General features: G+C 37.1%; 1 pseudogene; it reads right to left on the minus strand.

The window, feature by feature from the left end:
- Nucleotides 1–2,862: 2,862 nt before the first annotated feature.
- On the minus strand, nucleotides 2,863–3,767 carry LOC120604362 (keratinocyte-associated transmembrane protein 2-like; annotated as a pseudogene).
- Between the last annotated feature and the right edge of the window lie 4,936 nt (nucleotides 3,768–8,703).

Genomic DNA, 8,703 nt, shown 5'->3' on the forward strand with positions numbered 1-8,703 from the left:
AAATCTTTCAGAAAGCTTTGGACTTCCAGAGTATGGAATGAAGCTTTGAGCCAATCTTATCCAGATTGCAAAGCATTGAGATTTCTTAGCCGATATCTGAGTTACATTTTGTTTTGAATAAAACAAAAATAAAGTATTATCTTTGATGGCAAGTAACTCTAAAGATAGAGACTTTTTTGCCCCAAAGGTTTTGACTAGTGGCATCAGTGTTCTTAATAGTTAAGTCAATTGGTAAGGAACTAAAAGGCAATGTGATATAGTGCAAAGTAGTAGTTTCGGTGTCTAGCTTTGATTCTACTCTAACTGGATAACTCTGGGTATCTCAGGTTGAGTTCCCCAGGAGGCAGACCCTGAGACAGTGGTCACTTGTACGAGGTTTACTGGGGCATGCCCTTGGGGTCAACACTAGGGAAGAGAGGAAGCAGGATTGGGCAGAGGGAGAAGTTGGACTCAGCCTACCCCACGGGACTTCTGGAGCCAAAGTGGCCTTTCAGAGTTGTCCTAAGTTGGGACAAGGGGACTGGACTTTATACCCCTGCATCAGTCTGTGTTTGGATGGAGGCTTAAGTCTGAGAGGAATAGGGTCTTTATTGAGGTAGCTCTTTCTTGCCCAGGGCAATCCGCGTGGGGAGCGCCAGCAGCTAATTCAGCTGCTGGCATTTCTAGTAACTGGGATTTGTTATTATTATTTTTTAGTTATCAGGGTGACATGGGATTCTTTCTTTAGTCCTGAAGGGGAATCTGGACAGCATAGTCCAGCATCCACTACACAGGGTAGGTCATCTCACCCTTCTGAGCTTCAGTTTCCACAACTACAAAGTAGAGAAATTGGCTCACTTGGTCTCTAAGTCTATTCCCAACTTTAAAATCTTCTGTTATAGTGTTAGGTACTTATCGGTTCTTATTTTCCAAAGTCTCATTTTGTAAATATGCCTTTGAAAATGCCTGGTGATACATGAAAAAGAATGAGGAAGATCTTTATGAATGCATTTGGAGTAACTTTTGGGATATATTTTTAAATGAAAGAAGCAAGGTACAAAAATGTGTATAGAAGGTGATTCTTCTCTCAGAAAGAAGGGAAAATGTGTGTGTGTTTGTGTGTGTTGCAAGAAGAAATTAATAAAACCTACAAAAAGGAGTAGCGGGACTGAGGTATTGGGAATGGATATAGGAGCATATGAATGTCTTATATACTTGGAAAGTTAAATTAAATTAAAAGAGATGGAAAGAAAAAAACTGTAAAATGGAAATACAATATAAAATAAATGAATCTAGTTATATTATATTGACAAAATAATTACATGGAGAAAAGAATTGATTCAAGTAAATTTTGATTTCAGGACACTGGCTGACCATCCATTAGTGGGACATACTTTAAGAACAACAACAAAAAATTTTAATGACCTCTAAAGCTTTATTATGTTTACCAGTTATTACTGTTAGTATTGTAAATTCGATACTATATATGAATATTGTAGGATAAAGCACGTAAGTAGATATAGTAATATTTTTAGGAATTGAGAAGACTTTACTATAAGAGAAAATAAATAAAAACAGAAAATAAAAGAACTTAAAAAACATTTTATATTAAATTTGAATATATGAATTCTTTTTTTAGATTGATATTTCTGCCATTTATTTTTTAAAATATTATTTAAAATATTAAATAATGCGATTTCAGATATGAAAAAAAATTACTACAATAAAACAATTCAGGTGTATTTCTATTGTGCTCCCCTCCTTAGTAGGACAGTGAATTGTCCACCCAAGAGAAATGATGGACCGCACTCCTGCTTCCTCCCTCTCTAAGCAAAGCACATGCCCACTCGCTCACTCAGGCCTTGGGAGTGGGTGTTTAACATATTAGGGGTTATGTTTTCTAAAAAAATTGCAGTGACACTTGTAAGTCTACCACAGTTCAAATCACAGATTCACACGTTGATCGATTCTTTATGATAGACAGGCTAAAATGAAATACAGAAAATAATTTCCAGTTGCTGATAAAAAAAAAAAGAAAACAAGTACAAAGGTAGAAAAAGTCAGTGTACACATATATTCTTTATGTACACAACCTCATTCAGGTATTTTAATCTGAAAGATCTAGACATAATATAATTTAAGTGACATTGGCCCCTAAAATTTATTCAAAGTTACTATAAAATAATAAACAAAGTAAAAAAAATCTGATATAATTTTAAACTCTGCTCCTTGATTGAAAGCTCGGAGGAACCCATGCTATAATTAGTTGTTAACTAAAGCAAGCATACATGTATTTAATATTTTACCACAATTTCTACCTCTAAATTTAATTCAGTAATTCAAACCAAAAAATAGTATCGCTATAACATTTTATCTATGTCCACTGTGAACTGCTGAGTCCCTATTGCCAGGATTTCTAGATACATTTATTAATTAACCTAAAACTGTAGTCAGATTGAGTAATGTCATTATCTTAAATTATATTTAAATTATCCAAAAATATCCAAAGCAATTTTTCCTAAAGAGAAAAATATTATTTATAGGCAAAGTTTTATTACATACGTCCTTGTAGATTATAATTTGGGAGCATAAAGAAATGTATCCTTAAAAAAAGTTATTTGAATGGCAGAAAGAGAATCTGAGTCAGCAGCACTACCATGTATGTTAGAATTTAGTTACGTGTTTGGGATCTTTTAAAAGTAGCATTACTAATCCTTCCAGAAGTACAATGAAGAAATCCAAAACAATAGAAACTAATAGGTAATGTTTAGTTCCATATTTTGGACACCTGATCGAATTCACCTCTAAAAGTGTAGATAAAAAATTATATACTCCTTTTCATGACATTTAATTTCCAAAGCACCAAGGCAAATTAAAGAGAGACCCATCTCTCATTTAATACCTACAGCTATGGCAAAGATTTGCACAGTATCATATAAAAAGTCAAGCAAGTAAAATTACATAGTAAGCAAACTCAAATCATAGTACTTTAAAAAATATAATCATTGGTAATCTTCAGAGAAGACATTGCCTCATTAACATTCTGGTCTAGACGATGATATTCCACTGTTTTGGGACAAAGACCATCACGCCATTTCCTGCTTTGAACCAGAAGGAAAAATCTTCCTTTTGTTGTGATATGTAATGTAAACAACAGCAATGCAAAAATCAAAAATAATAAGATGAAAAATGAAATGACTATATTCCTCTGCTATATTTGAGGATGGGGTCTTAAAAGATCTTACTGTTCGATTTCCAGGTAGCCCCTGTTTCCTTCCAACGCCTCACTGGACTCATCGTCCCTGGGGTTGGTGGTCCAGTCCTAGTCTGGTTCTCTGTAATCTCCCTTGTCTAGAGTGTCTTTGGCGGTGGACGGAGAACTATTCGGCGTGAAGAAGTCTTCCTCTTCCATGCTAGGGTCTTCATTGTTATCAGCTTCCTTTCCGGACAGAGAAATCATAGGTGAGGGATGAGGGGCCGCAGATTCCTCTCCACTTTTCTTTGTACTAGCCGTGGGAGGGAGAGTGATGCTGATCTGGGAAATAGATGGTTTGGTTTGGTTTTCATGAGTTAAAACAGCACTCATATTCGGAGTAGAAACGTCTGGCTTGAGTACAGTTTGGCTCGGTGAAACAGTTGGAGATGGATCACTGGACATGGTGGCGGACGCAACCAAGAACACCAGGGACCAGCGGCCGCGCCAAACCTCTGGGAACCTGGATGCCCAGCCTGGGCAGCAGCTTTGCTTACACAGCCCCACCCATCCTCCCTTGGGCAACAGCGGCCATAATGGAATATATGAATTCTTGAATATATGTATAGCTTTGCCCACGTGAAAGGACTTACAAGTAATGACGCTTGGGTGCAATGAGCACTCTTATTGCCCAGATCTTGATGTGAATATCATTATCTATTAAAAAGAAACAAGACTCCTTAGAGACTGGCTGAATCTAGGTCTGGGGAAGGAAAATATAAAACAAATCAGAAATATTTTATAGTGTTAGACGGCAAGGAAAAACTCAAAAAAAAAAAAAAACCACCAATGTTTTCTTACAAAAGCATACAGAATCCATTTTAAAGGGGCTCCCTCTAGCCGATTTTGGGACCCTTTGGACAGCCAAAATAAGTGAGTATAACATTAAATAATAAAAAGAAATTTATGAGACCATAGTAATATGAGAAAGAATGGGAAAAAGAGAGAAAAGGAGAGGGAAAGAGAGTTTTAGAGACAGAGAGAGAGAAAAGTTGGAGAGAAGAAACAGAGAGAGAGATTGGAGGGGGAGGAGAGAGAGAAGAAAGAGAATAAAAGGAAAGCTCATGGTCACAGAAGAATGCTAGCTAACACATATAGAAGGAGGAACAGAGTAAGACAGTACCTGAAACCCCAACATAATGATGGAGTCAGGTAAGGATCTTCAATGGTTACTAAAATGTTTGGGGGAGAGGTTTTGGGGAACAGTTTATTCATATGGTGTCAAAGTAGTACTTCACAGATTTTACTAGGGACAAAGGAGGAGAAAATGTACCTTTGCTCAGTAGAGGTCTGGCCATCACCACCTTAACCATTTCAAATTTACCATCACGAATACTGGGACAGTCTGACATTACGTGGTTCCTGGTGTAATGCCATATGAAGAACACAAAATTGCCTGTGAAATGTTCTTGCCAGAGATGTTAAACCTGAATTCGACCAAGTTGCCAGACTACATTTCAATGTACAGGAAATATAAGAGCATGTTAAATTTCGTGAGGAAAACAGAGTATGTGAAATGTTCTATAAAATAACTGGTCTCCTCAAAAAGTTAATGTAAATAAAGTTTTAAAAAAAGAAAAAAGAGAAAGATGAGCACTACCCAATATTTTCAAACTTTCAAAGCCAAAAGTGTAAACACTTAAGTGCAAGAATTTGGTACAATGTAGAAATATGAATACAGACTGGATATTAGAGTGTATGGAATTATAATCAATTTCTTAGGTGTGATTATAATATTGTAGTTATATAGAAGAACGTCCTTTTTCTTAGATTCATGGCGATGTATTTAGTGACAAAATGTCATACATGTCTGCAATTTAAGTGATTGCACACACACAAAAATATTTTTTCCTCCTGCATTTCGTCAGTGGATAAATAAGTAGGTTAATAGAAAGATAGATAATAAATGATAGATAGATAGCGACAGACAGAAAGATAAAGCAAACGTGGCAAAATGTTAACAATTGGTGAATCTGGGTGTTAATTCAATTCCTTTATCTTTTACACAGACTTGAACTTTTCAAAATAAAAGTTTAAGGGAAAATGCCTGGCTATAGAACATAAAACCAGAGTCTAGATTTTTATCTTCTAAATCTTTTGTTTTGTAAATTGTAAAATTAAAACCCAAAGAGATTAAATAGCTTGCCTGAGGCTACAATGTTAGCAAACAAGAGAGCTCAGCCTTTTGGTGTTATTTCTAGTAGTCTTTGCTGTCTCTTTTGAAAATATGGCTTTTCCATATCAAAATGACTGGGCTCAGGAGGCAGGGCACACATGAGGCCTTGACATTGATTCCCTGTCTCCTCAGGGCTGTGATTTCTCCTACTGATTTGACCTATGCCTCTGGACTGAGGATGCCTTGGCTCTCTCAACAGCCCCTCTCAGTTCCAGTCTTCAACAATCAGGGCTTCACTGTCTCCTTGTTTCCTTAACTTGGTTCCTCTCTTGTTCACCTTGCCAGGGCATTTATATTCTTTGGGCTGGTTTTTAAAAAAGCTTACCTGCACTATTGAAACAAATCATAACACAAGCAAATTAGCATAGTCATACCTTGGCCATGCTAACTGGCAATCTCAGTTTGAAACAAAAGACTCTTCTCAAGGCAGTAACAACCACCAATCTCTGAAAGGGTAGCTTGAAACACACCAACCTATAAATTAAACCGCCAGGCTGAGTTTGCCCAAAAACATTTTGCAAGGTAGTGAAACAATAAAAAATAAAAATGTTGCCCAATCAGCCCATCTTTCCCAGAAGGAAGGGTGACTTTGGTGGAGATGTTCTATGGAAATCAAACAGACCGCAGAGCTTAAGCCTACTGGGTAGAGAAGTTAAAGCAACTCAAGGATTTTTAAGAAGTTAGGATTGAACTATTTTGCTAGTTCCCTCCCAATCTACCCGCTTGACCGCATTTTTTTTTTAACTTTGCATTTTATTTTTCCTATTCTAATGTGCCTACAATTTATTTTTCTTCTTTGACTGGAACTAAATGATTTTTATTCTTAACGTGCATTAGAAGTTTGGTATAAAAAATTCTAAATACTCAACCTCTCTCCGCTGAACCTAGTTGTTGCTTACAATGAACCGCTTTTCAATGAATATTTAATAAAGGGAGCTGTTAAATAAAAATGAATGTTGTATATAAAATTGTGAAATGTTATTTTCTACCTTGTAAAGAAAAAATATATCTGTGTGGAATGTATAATGTATAGTCAAGCTGGAAGACTGTGACAACTTACATGGCGTCAGACACTGAGAGGGCAGAAAACTCTAAAGTCATCAAGGAAAGTTGGAGGGTATTCAACATATTGCAAAATAATCTCCGGAGGTTCAATGCGTTTGCTGAGTAACACAAGGTCCTTGGAAAAACAATCCTGTGGGTTCATATTATTGGCATATTCCCTCCAAAGGAGAGGCATAATTTCTTCTGAATTTATTGGGCTGAGTTTCCCAATTCTAAAATGTTGTGTGTCTGCATATGGCGCTCTAAAATTAGCTTTAAAAGCAAGCATAATAAGCTGCTGGCCTGGATTTTATTTGGTCTGTGCAGTATTTTTAAAAATCAGAAATTTGTACATAAACCCCCAGATTTTCAATTTCTCTTGACATATTGGAAGATCTGGCAACACTGAGCTTTGAACTTTGTAGTTTGCCACAGTCCCCAGAGGTCCTTGTTATCATATATACAGACAGGTTTATTTAAATGGCTGGTTCCTGGTAGCATCTGAATTTGAAATCTATTTTATCCAGCTTCAATTCATTTAGATAAAACAATTTCTTTTGACAAAGATAGGTATTTACATCTATATTACATTAGTTTATTTACTCCTCTCAACAACCTTTTGATAAAATTGTAATTATTACAACCACTTTAAAGATATGATTCTGAATCTTGAAGAGGCTGTGTAACTTGCCCATGGTCATATTACCGGAGAGTGGGAATCCTCTCCCGGCGTGTTGTCCAGGTTCTTGATGTCTCAAACAAAGAATTGAGCAAGACATCGAAATACAGTAGAAAATAAAAGTTTTGTTAGAAAGGATAGTACACTTCCAGAAGTGAAAGCAGGCCTGAGCAAGAGAAGCATGGCTCAAAAGGCCTACTAACAAAGCCTTCGGGGTTTTAAAACCTTTTTTGCTGTGCGTGGTTACTTTTCTTAGAGGAGTGGGCTTCCTTAATTGACAACTAAGATTGACAGGACTCAGTGATTCACCATTTTGCTTTCTGTGCATGTTTGTTCCCAGAATTCAGTCTGTTATAATGATATTAATGAAATTCCGGGCATATGCATCATATTATAATGATGGTAGAATGAGGCTCAGGTGAGTTGAAGGTTGTTGGGGTCTTCATTGCACAGGTGCGAGTGACTGGCTTAAACTGGTACCTAAATCTCTGCCTACTGGTGTCTTTGTGTGAGTTTAAAAAAATTCCTCTGGCTTGCTTAATTGTGGGCGGATTAGGGCGGACCCCTTCTAGGATAGGATGACCTTGGTGTCTTTGCAGGCAGACCCAAAACCCCCTAACTTTCCTCCCTAACTCTTTTCTAACAGCCATGAACCCCCTGATTGGTAAGGATGTTGAGGGACAGGAGGTCTCTTCTTCTATATCTGCTTCCTGCTGAGAGGGTCCTGGTCTCTGCCTACAGGGGTTTCACGGAGCTCTTTACCTTTCTGCTTCAGTCAGGGTGGGGTCTTGGGTTTCCTGCTGAAGTGCCTAGACAAAGAAAAGAAGACACGAACTTCTTTATCTATTAATTTCTATTATTGATTAGCCAATTAAGTGAGTAAAGAGAAACAGCTTAGTTAATGTTTCTTAAAGTCCCCTCCCTTCTCCATACTCTAAGGGCCTTGTCTGACTTAACACCATTTCTGTTTAAAAATGGGCTGATGACCCTTATCAATAGCCAGAGGATCTGGCTAGGGCAGTTATCAGGATTTGAGGGAGAGGGCCTTTTTCCAAAGAAAGGAGGGAAGAAAATTTAACTAGGTTTACTAAAAAGATTAACTCTGCAACAGATGTCCCATTTTATTTCCTGCTAAAAGATTAAGAATTATATAAGTGATGTCTTGTCTCAGTCACATTGTTAGTAAGGAGAGTAAGGAGCAGAGTCAAGATTCAAAACCAACATCTCCACTGTCATACTGGGGAAAAGAGAATAAAGTCACAGTTTTCTACAGCTAATGTCCTTGAAGACCAAGAAAGCAACATGGTAGCATCAGAAGGCAATAGTTCAAAGACCCAAGAATTAGGATTGAGAATACAGGTTTGTTTTTTTGAGGATCTTACCACTTACTAACTGGTAACCTTGAGAAATCCCCTTTTCTCTCTTGGCCTCAGTTTCACAATTTACAAAATAAGGGAGCTAGGGAGTAGGGTGAGCAATGAATGAGACCTCTAAAAGCCTCTGACCTTTTGTATTGCTTTGTGTTTTGGTGCCTTATCTGAGAAAGGACTTGTTTCTTTTCTTTGGCTCCCT

The sequence above is a fragment of the Pteropus medius genome, unplaced genomic scaffold, assembly GCF_902729225.1.
Source record: "Pteropus medius unplaced genomic scaffold, Ma_sr-lr_union100, whole genome shotgun sequence".
NCBI classification, from domain to species: Eukaryota; Metazoa; Chordata; class Mammalia; order Chiroptera; family Pteropodidae; genus Pteropus; species Pteropus medius.